The following is a 14,051-nucleotide window of genomic DNA, read 5'->3' on the forward strand; positions in this document are numbered from 1 at the left end:
ATCCAGATTAAGGGATCCGATATGGCAAATAAAAATAATGATGAATAATGAAGGAATAATCGAAAGAAGCAAGAATGGGTATTTTCAGATAGGGTGAAGTTGATATTTGGAATCAAGGTTAATTATACTTATATAAATAGATTTATAAATTTATGGATCGCGTCGTAGCCTTTACCATTTTTTTTTTAATTATTTATTTTTAATATTTTTTTTTCTTTATTTTTACTTTTTATAAGAATAGCCCGTAGACAGCCCGGCTGCCGAGCGACGTAGCGCTAAGTCGTGGAGGGCCGAGGCATGCGATAGGGCACTCGCGGTAAAAAGTTGGACTCGAGTCGCGAACGAGTACTACAAAATATCGTAAGAGCTCAACAAAAATGCCAAATTTTATAGTAGGCCAGTGGGTGTTAGGGAACACCGAAGTTCGTAGATAAGGCCAATCAGACTAACCACAACATCCATGGCACGGGCCTTATAAAATAGTTGATAAATTTTCAGACCTTAATTATAAGATTGAGCGTAGAGTTAGAAACAGTTGCAAATACGACACGGTCCACGTTAGGACCATTGAGATGTCCGAATCGATGGACGCGTACGGTTTCAATCGGGGAAACCGCCCTTAATCAACCCCGCAGCCGTCGAATTATTATGTGAATTATGATGTATTATGTTGAAATATTTTTGGGAAGGTACCTTCAGCAAAGACCGGGATGGCGACATAGGTCGCAGAACGCCATCTCCCGTCAAGGGGGCAATTTGGGGTACTTTTGTGCCGGGCTGAGGAACCCCAGGTGTGTCCCGCTTACATAGGTGTTAAGTGTAAGTGCCATTTGTTTTTGGGTGGGCATAGACGGTCGGTCTAGTGATATTATTATTGGTATGGGGCTCTGCGGGGGGAGCAATGAAGGAAAACTAGATCCTAGCCCCCATCTGTGGTCTTGTATTTGGGGGGCAATCACACCAGTAGAGGCTGAATTACGGTAAACGTCGCGTCCGTAAAAGTAAACTAGTTATTTAAATAATTGTATTTTGTAAATTGAGGAGTATTTTTGTTTCTTGTTTATTGTCATATTAGTTTCGTTTTTTTTTTCTTGTCAAAGTTTTTCCGCGCGTTACACAGTAAAAGATTGTCCATATCATCGGGTTCATGATTTCTGGCGAACTGATTTATAATTCGGGCTACGGTTATTCCAATAATTCTAATACTACAACCAAGAAAATAGGTGACAGCACACGCACATAGGATAAGATTGCGTTTCAAGGAAACGTGTTACGAAAAAATTGTACGAAAAACGATTGTACTTCGAATATTTTTTTATTAAGTTTTTGTCTTTTGTTAGTCTGTGTTATATAACTACTTTTTTTCTGAGTCTAGTCTTGTTTTTCCTTTTTTTTTTCTGAATTTGCTGAGTACAGTTTTTCCCAACACGGTTTCTTTGAGAACGAAATAGGTTAAGATAGTTTTAAGCAAACGGACTTATTTTTGTATGGTAATTTTTGTGTTACCGAAGAATTTTGTTTTTGTTTTTTTTTTTTTGTATTAAGGATGTTAATGTATTTTTTATCAGACCCGTGTATATGTAAGTTTATGTTTACTAGCTGCTACGTGTTTTGAGTTTGTGAACAAAGGGGGAATAGCTTACCAGGATTCTAGGAATATCTGACCGGAACCACAACGCCTAAAGGATGGCCAGCACGCAACCACAACTACAATCATCGTCTAGCAGCCAAGGCTCACACTTGAGCAAAGCCAACTAAGTTAAACTAGCCAACCCAAAGACGAGGACCAAAGGGCAAAACAGGACCCTAGGAAAAACACCGGAACAACCCGGAAAAAAACCAGGAGAGGGCAATAATTTCAACTTTGAATTTAAGAGCCGAGGCCGACTCTACTGTGACAGGGGGGCGTGTAACGACAATTAGTATTGTCGTCAAAAGGGTTGCATAACCACCAGTGCAATGGAACTCCCCCACTTACGTCTACTAGGGTGCCTGCAATAAAAGGTCCAGTCTGGGGTGGAAATGAGCATTAAGAATTGTATCATCCTCTGAGGAGGTCAGTGGGTCCACGCGCCAGGCGCTGGACCCGCTTTGTGTATAGTGGTGTGTGTGTGTTGTGCCAGGAGAGGAGAACCCGTTCCAGTAAAGGTCAGATGCATTATTGGTTTTATAAACTATTCCCTCCGTTCCGTCGTTATCGTTACTCCGTTGATACCGTTTTACGTTAGTAATTAATAAAGATTTATGAGTACGTTAGGTTTTAGGCAAAGGGCATGACAGTACGTAGGTATTGTCATGCCGTTACACCTGTAATAATTAGTAATGATTAAATAAGCTAAAAGTACATTCTGTTTCATTCGCGTAGTTAGTTGGCTTTTCCACAGGTAATTACAGGGTGTTTAAAGAAGTCGGGTTAAGGAGTTGGTGTAACCCTTTCGTTGGGGATGCAACGCTAGATGTAATAATGGAAGTCGTTGCATATCCCCTAAGAAAGGGGAGTATCAACCCCCCTAATCCGTCACAATATTGTGTACATATATATTTCCTTTTTTTAACGAATATGAAGCAACATATGAATAAATGCTGATATGCATAAAATGTCATAAGAAAACAGATACTACATGAGCTGCCAAAGAAGCTTACCAGGACGCAAGCCTACAAAACCTTGGGATTATGACCTCAGACTCTCGCTCAGCACGGAAAATACCACATGACAAAATACATCGCCCCAAATTCAGAAAAGCATACGCCCAGAAAGATAAATTAATGATGCATTTGAGGAAAGAGCACCACGCTATACTCAAATACAAATGGTCGCTATGCAACCTAACAACTTGAATGAATTTAGGGGCCACCTTATGAAATGCGAAGGCCGTGGGAAAAAGGCCAATACGACGAACCAAAACAATCCGAACAAGCCAACACCCAATATTCCACCAAAGTCCACTTCTACAGCTAGCTCAAATATCCAGGCTGCGACCAACAGGCCTACATCGACCACCCAAACGAGACTCAAAACTGCGGCAAACACATCAGCGACCAGGAGTACAACCCCCTCTTCAGCAACTAACTCTCAAATAATGACAAGGTCAAAAAGTAGAGCCGCGAATGCGCCTCCAACAGACCGTAGACAGAAGGGCCGTAGTAACCCTATTAAAACTGTTGGAAAAGTAAAAGCACGCCTCTAGACAAAACAAGCGGAAGCCGGGAATCCACCATGCGCGTGGAAGCCGGCGACAATATTCCGCTGTAGCCCAGCCTAGCAGAAATCACCACGAATAGAACAAGCGGAAACAAGTTGCCTACCATTGCAGGGACGCCACCGGAGCTTTATAACCGCCAGCTTTACTACCCGGAACAGCAAACAATAAAATCCCAATGTGGCCCAGTTTAGTAGTGAAAAGAATCGCCACGGAAGAGAATACATCTTAAGCAAATGAAAGTTTCCAATGAGAACGAAGCGATGACGGTGAATGAAATAAAGAGGATAATTGCGAAACGCCTGCGCGATATAAGAACCATAACCGAAGAAACGAACTTCCGGCCAAGGAAGACTCCTTCGCAAGAGAAAGGCGTCCACGAACAAACAACAACCGAAAAAACTATCCCACGCCTTCGCTGCTTTCTCCAAAACTGACAGAATTCCAGGTCGAGGCCTGCCCGAGAATTGAGGCTATTACTACACCGGCCGACCTGGATAAAGAGATCGAAGACCTAACCAAATCAATCAAGCCGAAAGAAAACGTTGAAACTCGGAACGAGACTAGTCGCAGATGCGGACCCAATACCGATCAGAAGCGACGCCGTAGGAGGAATGCAGAAATGACCTTCGACCCTGCCGCTGCTGCTCGCATTCAAAAAGTATACAGGCGAGTTTAAAAAAGAGCGTTTCGAAAAATTACCGCAGTACCGCAAACAGCTTTTACCGTCGTTAGACAGACCTAGCGTAATCCCACCAACACCACCGGTGGATGAAAGGACCAGCAACCCCCTAGCGAAAATATTTACAGCAGGAGAAATATGGGCCCGAGCATCAAAATGTAAAAATACAGCGCCGGGTTCCGACGAAATTGAATATTGGCTGCTGAACAAATTGGCACATATCTTGGTGGCCCTGTTCAATCAAACTCATCGACTTAAATACACTCCCCGCTCGAGGCTAACGTCAGAGACGATACTCATTCCAAAGAAAGGAGACTTGGACGAAGTTAAGAGCTGGAGGCCCATTGCGCTTTCAAAAACAATGGGAAAGCTGTATGCCTCAGTTTTGGCAGTACGCTTCGGCAGATGGTGCAAAAAGCACGATAAGATCTCGGCCACGCAGAAGGGATTTATGCCCTACGAAGGTTGCAGCGAACATAACTACACGCAGTAATCTTCAATCCAAGATGCCAGGAGAAGACTACAATGCAAATGCCTTTTTTATACTTATATTTATGTTTCTACGTATATTGATATTGACCCCTATATTTATATTTATACTAGTGTTTGTACTGACATTTATATCTATGCTTGTATTTATATTTATATTCATATCTGTGTTTATATTTATATTCATATTCACAGTAGCATTTGTGTTTATACTGGTGCGCATATTTGAATCTACATATATGTCTATATTTGTGATTGTTCTGGGTCTGTATAATATATATATATATATATATATATATATGTGTGTATGTTTTTTTTTTCTCATTTACTATTATTGAGACGCCACCGGAACCTTACCCACCAGCTTCGATATCCGGAGGAGCCAGCGACGAAATACCAATATGGCCCGGCTTGGCGGAAATAAGAGCCGCCACATAATCACCAGCTCTATCTATCGACAAAATTCCGAGGTAGCCCAGCTTGGTGGAAATAAGAGCCGACACAGATCTGCCAGCCCGACTACCCAAAGTAATCAGCGACGAAATCCCATGTGGCCAAGTTTAATAGGAATAGGAGCCGTGGCAAACAAAAAAAAAACTTCCAAACAAATCGACAGCCAGAGCCTCGAACCTAGACGGGCCCTAATACGAGCGCAACGGAGAGAAGAGAAAGAAGAATCGTGGAACGCATGCGCGAAATCGCTATTATATCAAACGTTCAAATCTGCTCGATGCATTCTGTCGCGGAGTATACCGCACGCGCGATTGATCACGCTACTGACGCGTCATAGCTGAAACCTGCCTCCGCGGACATTAGTACGGTCAACTAAAATCAAACATACTATATCACAGCTATAATTACGATTTCGACATTTTCTCGCACCTCATACGTACAAACATACATATAGAGCGTTGCACATGTCCCTTTTTCTCATAACATTATCAATATCATCATTACACGATCTCCTCTACATAATAAGTAATTAACTAGCAACTCTAAACTTCACCTCGCAATCCCGAACTGTAGGATTGCTATGACACTCGAACTAAATTCATAATATGTAAATTATTACTATTTTGTACGTTATTGCATTATTTTTTCTCTTATACTTATTTATTTATTTATTTTTATTTTTATTTTTATATTTATGTTCTGCATATATATTTATGTTGGTCCATATATTTATATTTTAACTCATGTTTGTATGTATAAGTGTGTGTATATATATATATATTTTTTTTTAACCAAAATACACCAACATATGAATAAATGAATGAATAAATGCTGATATGCATGAAATGTCATTGGAAAACTTACCCCAAATAAGAAAACAGATACTACATGAGCTTCCAAAAAAGCTTACCAGGACGCAAGCCTACAAAACCTTGGGATTATGACCTCAGACTCTCGCTCAGCACAGAAAATACCACATCTGCGGAATTTGAGATCATCTACCTAAGCCTACCATTTAAAGGTGACAAAATACATTACCCCAAATGCAGAAAAGTATACGCCCAGAAAGATAAATTATTGATGCATTTGAGGAAAGAGCACCACGCTATACTCAAATACAAATGCTTGCTATACAACCTAACAACTTCGATGAATTTAGGGGGCACCTTATGAAAAGCGAAGGCCGTGGGAAAAAGGCCAATACGACGAACCAAAACAATCCGACCAAACCAACACCCAACATTCCACCAAAGTCCGCGTCTACAGCTAGCTCAAATATCCAGGCTGCAACCAACAGGCCTACATCGACCACCCAAACGAAACTCAAAACTGTAGCGACCAGGAGTACAACCCCCTCTTCAGCCTCTAGCTCTCAAATTATGACAAGGTCAAGAAGTAGAGCCGGAAAAGCCGCTAAAAAACTCTTATGGAGATACGAACGGGAAGTAAAAACCTATGCCAGCGATGGGCCAATCTGCCAAAAAGAGCCAGCGCGGAAATTCTCTACCTCACATATAAGGAAGGTAAATTCAACCTGCTGCCGACTTCATTCCTGGCAGACATTGGACAGGTTGTCCACGCGCACAGGCTACTCACGTCGAACAACAAATGCGTCGCAGAAGCCAGCCTAGCAGCGCTGAAGGAAGTCGTCAAGAAAAAGACAATCAGGGAGGCTACGCAGAAAGAACTTACGCAATATATCAACGGCTCAAACAAGGGACGTCTCAAAGGGAAAATCAACTTCCGACTCGAACTAGACCCGCTTCACGTCGACGACAAGTGCATTGAAAGACAGAGCGCGAAAGCCGCACTGAGATCAGCGGCTCGGAATCACATCAAAACCAAGCTGCTTCAAAAACCTGACCAGGAAAAAGCTATGAAAATGACATCGGCCAACTCTGTCTCCAACCACTTTATTAGATATGGCAGTTTTACGAAATTCGCCGACTGGCGTTTGATACATAGAGCCCGTCTGGTCTGAACGTACTGCAACTGAACGGGTGCCGAAGATTCGGCCAGAACGACAAACGGTGCAGACGATGCGACCACCAGAACGAGACGCGGCCGCACGTGCTGAACCACTGCCGTTTGCAATTCGTCACTATGACTTAAAGACACAACTCCATCTAAAATCGTCCCACACAGGCGATGAAAGTGCCGCCTAACGCTAAGACATACGTTAACCAACAAATTCCGGAATATCATGGCACAGAAAGGCCGGACTTGGTCATATTGGTCGAGGCGCAGAAGACCGCGCTAATTGTGGACGTGACAGTGACATTTGAAAACCGACTCCAGGCATTCAATACAGCTAGAGCAAAAAAATAAGGAAATATAGCGCTTTAGCCGAACACCTACATGCCTAGGATCTCAACTCGGGAGCTAACCATGTTATCTGAGCGAATGACGCAGGACTGGGGGCAAGCTCTCATGAACAGACAACGACCGGAAGAAGTTGACAGATTTCCAATCCGGGGCCTGATGAAGAATCGGTACAATTACAACACCGGATGAACTGGATAACGAAATTGAAGTAATATCGGAATTATTCAAGCGGCCGGAGAGCCCTCAAAACACGAACACAACAGGCCGCAGACATCAACCAAATACTAGCCAAAGATACCGCCAGAGAAGGAACTCCAAAATGACTTTCGACCCTGCTGCTGCTGCTCGAATACAAAAAGTATATAGGTGAGATAGGAAAAGGGCATTACGGAAAATAACAGAAAACAAAGAAAGAGCGTATTGTCGCTTTGAGCCCAATTTCCTCCACGAATACTTCAAGGCGGTTTACCGAAGACAACCGGATTCCAGAACCGTCAGAAGCCATGCCAGGAGTTATACCCCCAATAACACCGGTGGGAGATGGAAACAATAACCCACTAACTAAAGCTTTCACAGCAGAAGAGATCTGGGCCGGTGCCTTTAAATGCAAAAACATGGCGCCGGTCCGCGATGGCATCAGTTACTAGCTGTAAAAAAAAATGCGGTCCTGGCTCTCATATATTAGCGGCAGTATTCAATCAGACACACAGGCTGGAATACGTACCCCGCAAGAGAGTTCGTCGGGGTAACTAAAATGAGTGTGGTGGTCAAGAGCTACCATCGATAACAAGAGCAACGGAATGGAAATATCTAAGTGTGTCATTTACCCCGGAAGGGGCGAGATTGCATGACCTTAAAGGTAAACTACAAGAGATTATCGATAAACTCACAAAAGCCCCCCTAAAACCGCAACAGAAGCTCTTTGCTCTAAGAAACGTAGGCGTTCCAAAATTACTCCATGAGTTGACACTTGGGAATACTACACTAAGCCTGCTGAAATTCCTGGACAACTTGGTGAGAAAAGCGGCAAGAGCATGGCTGAGACTGCCACGTGACACCACCAAAGCGTATTTCCACGCAAACTACAAAGATGGAGGACTGTCCCTCCCATCTTTAAGATGGATAGTACCGCTCAGAAGAAAAATTAGGATACAAAATTTAGGAATGCTGAAAAGCAACTTTTGCCACCAAGAAATCACACAGTGCGAGAAACGTCTGGGTGATACTGATAACACTATTATGTCTATGAAGGAAATAGACGAAAGGTGGGCCCGAATCCTTCATTCCTTGGCAGATGGGAAACCACTGGCAACGTCTAGAAAATGCTTCCAACAACATCGGTGGGTCATAGACGGAAACAGACTTCTCACGGGCAAGGACTGTATTAATTGCATTAAATTAAGAGTCAATGCCTTACCGACACGTAGTAGGACAACCAGAGGAAGAAATGAAGACAGACTCTGCGAAGCAGGCTGTAATGCTCCAGAATCTCTGGATCATATCCTACAAATCTGCCACAGAAATCATAAAGCACGGATTGCAAGACATAACGCAGTAGTTAACTACGTCAAAAGGGCCTTGGAAAAACATCACTCTACGGTTGAGGCCGAGCCGATATTTAAGACCAACCAAGGAACCAGGAAACCTGACCTTATAGCCATCCACGACAACCGAGCAATACTTCTAGACGCGCAAGTTGTCAGCGGATCTAGCGACCTGGGACTGGCTCACAAACGAAAAATACAATATCATCAAGATCTTATGGAACCGATTAAAGTGAGGTATGACGCTACTGATGTTATGGTAAACACTATAACTCTCAATAATAGGGGTATATGGCATGGAAGATCGGCCAACTTTCTTGTAACGGAGAACATCTTGAAGAAAGACGAGCTAAAAATAATCTCCACCAGAGTATTAGTAAGCGGACTAATGCGTTTTGGAAGGTGGACTAAATGCACCAGTTATAAACACGTGAGAGAAGGAATTGGATAGCATATGACCTACGCCGGATTATGCGTGGTGCCTGCGCCAAGATCCTCCAGGCAAAATACTAGAAGTTAGGTTTAGTGGGAATCGCCTTCTGGTCGAGTCCCACACTATCTGGTCAACCTGGCAACCGGTGTGCGTAAATGCATTCCCCCTCCTAGCCAAAAAAAAAAAATCAGCCAAATGCCTCGCCATCTAACTAGTGACGCGCATGAATGGATTAACAAGATTTCCACTGTCCCTATCTACTAACTCCGCCTGCAGATGTCCTCGCGCACTGCTGCCGAGTCCTAAGCCTAAGCCCGAGTAAAGGAGGAAGGTTGTGGGGCGAGAACAAATTTGATCCCACATAAAAGCGGCATATACCGCAAGCTCTAGGTCATGTCTCTGGAGAGCGGGGTCCTTGGCTTAACTTCCCGGGTCACGAGGAAGGATCTTCTATAAAAAACACCCTCCACTCTAAAGTAGGGCGCGCGCCAAAGGAGTGGATGGCTGTGAGGAAATACAGCTACGAGCGACCAACTCCGAGACACCAGCCGACACCTCGGCAGTAATAGGCTTACCCAGGCATTGGGAGCGCTTCCTGTGACGACTACTATTCTCCCGTACTCTTGGGAACAAATATGAATTCTCAAAAAACAATAAAACTCAAAACTGACAACTCGTTGTCAAAACCGGTTACTGCCCAAAAGGCAGAAACCAAAATTGAAAAGAAAGAGATGGCAAAAAGGAAAGTAACCCCTGAAACAAGCGAAAACAGTCTATCATCAGATAGAATGATTAGTATCAAAAAAGAAAGAGAAGCTCTAGAAAGCTTCCTCTTTACCGAATCCAACAAGATTAATAAATGTGATATTGACTACATATTAGAAAAGTTGTCAAATCTTGAGACAATGCTCCAGAAAAAAATATTTGAGAGGGAGAAAGTACAAGTAATGTACAACGAGAAATGTAAAAGCGGCGCTAATATGTCGTATGCAAACGCAGCTGCAAAGGCAGCAAACAAGGCTAGTACTCAAATAATAGAAAAAAGCAAAAGCGAAATTGTATATATAAGCCAGAGTGCAGTAAAACCGACAATCTCTCAAATGACGAATTGAAGGACAATATCAAAACTGGCCTTGAAGAAATTATTAAGCAAGTTAAAGTTAAAAGTATGAGACAACTTAGAAACAAAGGAATTGTCATCGAAGTCCAGGCTAAAAAAGATGTAGAATTAATAAAGCAATCTAACCTTACTGCACAGAAGTTAATTATTGAGGAGCCCAAAAAGCTACAACCTCAAATAAATGTATATGACGTAGAAAATGACTGCGAAGAAAAAGACTTTCTGGACAGCCTAGTTGAAAAAAACTTTGAATATTTAGAAGAAACGGAAGCTGAACTTCTGAAAAATAACACCAAAATTGTAACAAAATTTAAAAATAAGTTTAGCAAATTGAATTGGATAATTCAACTGCCAGGAAAGTACGCCAGTAGACTGCTAAATGAAGGCAGAATCTACATGACCTGGCGCACATATCGGGTAAGCGAATATGTAAAAATACCCAGATGTTATAAATGTCATGCATACGGTCATATAGCAAGGGTATGTAGAGTTGACTTACCAGTATCCGAAAAATGTGGTAGCAGTGAACACATTTCAAGTGACTGCACCATGGACAAAGATGCAAAATGCGTTAACTGCATTAGAAACAAACGGCAAGATACGGGCCACAAAGTGACCTGGAAATTGTGTCCTGAATACGAGAAGCAACTACAAATCTATAAAAACAATATTTCATGGGATTGAAAGCAGCCAAAGTAAACGCTCAAATATCCAAATCTGCAGCTGCTAATTTGGAGTTTATCTTACATCAATTGGGACTTGATATACTGTGTATACAAAAACCGTACACTTTAAAAAGTAAAGTAAAAAACAAACAATCCCTGGGTTGCGATCGTAGTCAGAGATGGGGAATACGATATTTTTCAAAGATCGGAGCTAGAATGCGATCATATAATGTGCGTAGAAATATGCAACTTATAAGGAAAGCTTCTATCTCATAAACTGCTACATGTAGTTCTCAGTTGACATAAACAGCTTTCTGCGAAAGCTGGACGCAATTTTCAGGAAACTGACTGGCCGCCGTATCATTGTCACAGCGGACGCTAATGCAAAGTCTGGTCTGTGGTTGTCATGTGTTGGAGGAGTGGATCGCCTCCAACAATCTAGCCGTCTTAAACGAGCCAAGCAACAGTTGCACATGTCAGAGCGAAGCCGAAGACACTAACATAGACGTAACACTGGCAACTTTAAACATGTCTTCAAAAGTGATCAACTGGAATGTAAGTGACATAGCGACCGCCAGTAATCACAGTCTTTTAACTTTTGAAGTGGTGCTCGAAGCGCCAAACACAAGTCAAGTAAAAATCCACACAGGTTATAATACGAAAAGGGCAAAATGGGAAAGATTTGAGGAACTGGTAGAAAGGGAATTCGGCCAACAAAGTCTGGAGTCTCGGCTGAGGTTAGACCCAAATAGGGCTATTAAGATATTTAATAAAAAACTAAAATCAATCTGTGATAAATGTATACCAAAAAGGAAAGTCGGAAACAAGGTCATGCCATGGTGGTCGGAGGAGCTGACTTGTCTAAGGCGGGAAACAAACAGAACCAAAAAGTGTCTCTTGCGGGCCAAGAGACTATGTCTTGACGACATATCAACCAAAATGCAGGCGTATAAAAGGGCAAGAAACAACCATGTCAGAGAGATAAGGAAACACAAAACAACCTCATGAAGAGACTTTGTGACAAGCGTTGGTAACGAAGATGACTGGAGTATAGTATATAAAATCGTATGAGATAAAATAAATAAGAAGGCTTCTCTATGCTCACTAGAACTCCCTTCCGGGAACTTCAGTTAAACATGGTAACAAACTGTAAACGTCCTTCTTGAAAAGTGCTTGTCCACAGATGACCAGCAAGAGAACGCTGATCGTAAATAGTTTTTGAGTGCCATTTCCACCAAAAATAAAATTAATCGTATTCCCTCTAGAATCAACTTGGTTTAAGAGTTCTTGACGGATTCTAGAAAATACCATAACTATAGTGCAAACGAAACACACGACATAACTGCGCGTGTGTTTAGACAGAAGCTGAAATCGTTAATTGATTTCATTGTTAAATATTCTGTTTTTGGTATCACACATTGTTGGTTGTACTCTCGATTGAGTGGCAAAAACGTGGATTGCCTCATGCCCACATTTTAATTTGTCTTGAAGATAAAATACGACCACAAGTTATTGACCAAATAATATCAGCAGAAATACCTAATCAAACAACAGATCAAAAATTATTTGATATTGTCACGAAACACATGATCCATGGGATGTGTGGGATTTTCAACAGATGTAAGAAAAAATTTCCGAAACTACCAACTAATGATACCATCACGGACGTTGACGGCTATCCGCTGTACCGATGCAGAGATCAAGACAATGGTGGACACACTTTTACAATAAGACTACGTAACTTTGATGAGCCAGTAGAAATTGATAATAGGTGGGTTGTAGCACACTCACCATTACTTACAAAAGCATATGAATTTAATGTGGAACTTTGCAGCTCAGTCAAATCTATAAAATACATTTGTAAGTATGTCAATAAAGGTAATGATTTAGCAATATTTGAGCTACAAAATATTAATAAAAATGATGAGATAACGCATTATCAAATGGGTAAATATATTAGCAGCAACGAAGCTATTTGGCATATTTTTACTTTTCCAATTCATGAACGAAACCCTTCTGTCCAGCATCTGGCAGTTCATCTTGAGAACGGACAACGTGTGTACTTCACAGAACAAAATTTTCAGCAAAGGGCACTTGAGGGACCAAAAACAACATTGACAGAACTTTTTAATCCAGGCAACATAAATTGTATATATCAGGCATCGGCAACCTACGGCACGCGTGCCAGGCTTGGCACGCGACGGCGTTCTGCATGGCACTCTACAAAATAATCAGGGCAATCGCAAATATATCGAGACGAAGTGAGTTTTAAATAAGAAAAAATGTTGAAATATAATTATTTATCTAATGTAGCTCGCTAATGTAATTCAGTCTACATTGAAGCACTTAAAGGTGAATTTTCCAGATGCAAAGACTTTGAAGCTTATGTGCCTAAATTTTTCTTCCTCATAAAACCAGATTTCATAGATCCATCAATAATACCGTTTGATTTTTCAATTTTCGAGTGGATGAATTTTGATGATTTTGAAATGGAAATTATGGAACTAATATCTTTAGAATTATGGAAAACAAAATTTGAGGAATTACGAAAAAATCAGGAAGATAACTCCATGGAAAATTAAATTGTTGGATGATATTGTCGGAAATATTTAATTGTTTAAAGAAAATTGCATGCGTTATCCTGTCAACTTTTGGTTCCACATATCTCTGTAAACAAATTTTTTCTCACATGAAACATATTTTGAGTTCACAAAAAGTCGTTTAACAACTAAACATTCAGAATCTTGTGTGTTACATATTATACCCCGGATATTGTAATATTAAGAAAAAATGTGCAGGGACAAGGTTCGCATTAATGTTGTTTAGTTTATGTTTATGTTATTTGTTAACTTTCCGTAGGGTGAGTTATAGTAATCCCAAAAAATCGGAAATGAAAAATTTTATATATCTTTACGTTTCAAAGGTTTTCGAACATTTTGGCATACCTTAGATAAAATGGATGTATGTGTGTGTGTATGTGTGTGTGTATGTATGTGTGTATGTGTGTGCGGATACAAATTTTCGTCCACGATTTCGGGAACACCGATCAACCGATTTGAATAATTCAAAAAACATTTGATTCGTATTGTTTAGTTTTTGGCGAAGGCAGGTCTAGCCGTTCCGAAGACACGTGGCAAGAC

The sequence above is a fragment of the Ctenocephalides felis genome, unplaced genomic scaffold (assembly GCF_003426905.1).
Source record: "Ctenocephalides felis isolate EL2017-DRISC unplaced genomic scaffold, ASM342690v1 CF-g0.4_SCAFFOLD_03570, whole genome shotgun sequence".
NCBI classification, from domain to species: domain Eukaryota; kingdom Metazoa; phylum Arthropoda; class Insecta; order Siphonaptera; family Pulicidae; genus Ctenocephalides; species Ctenocephalides felis.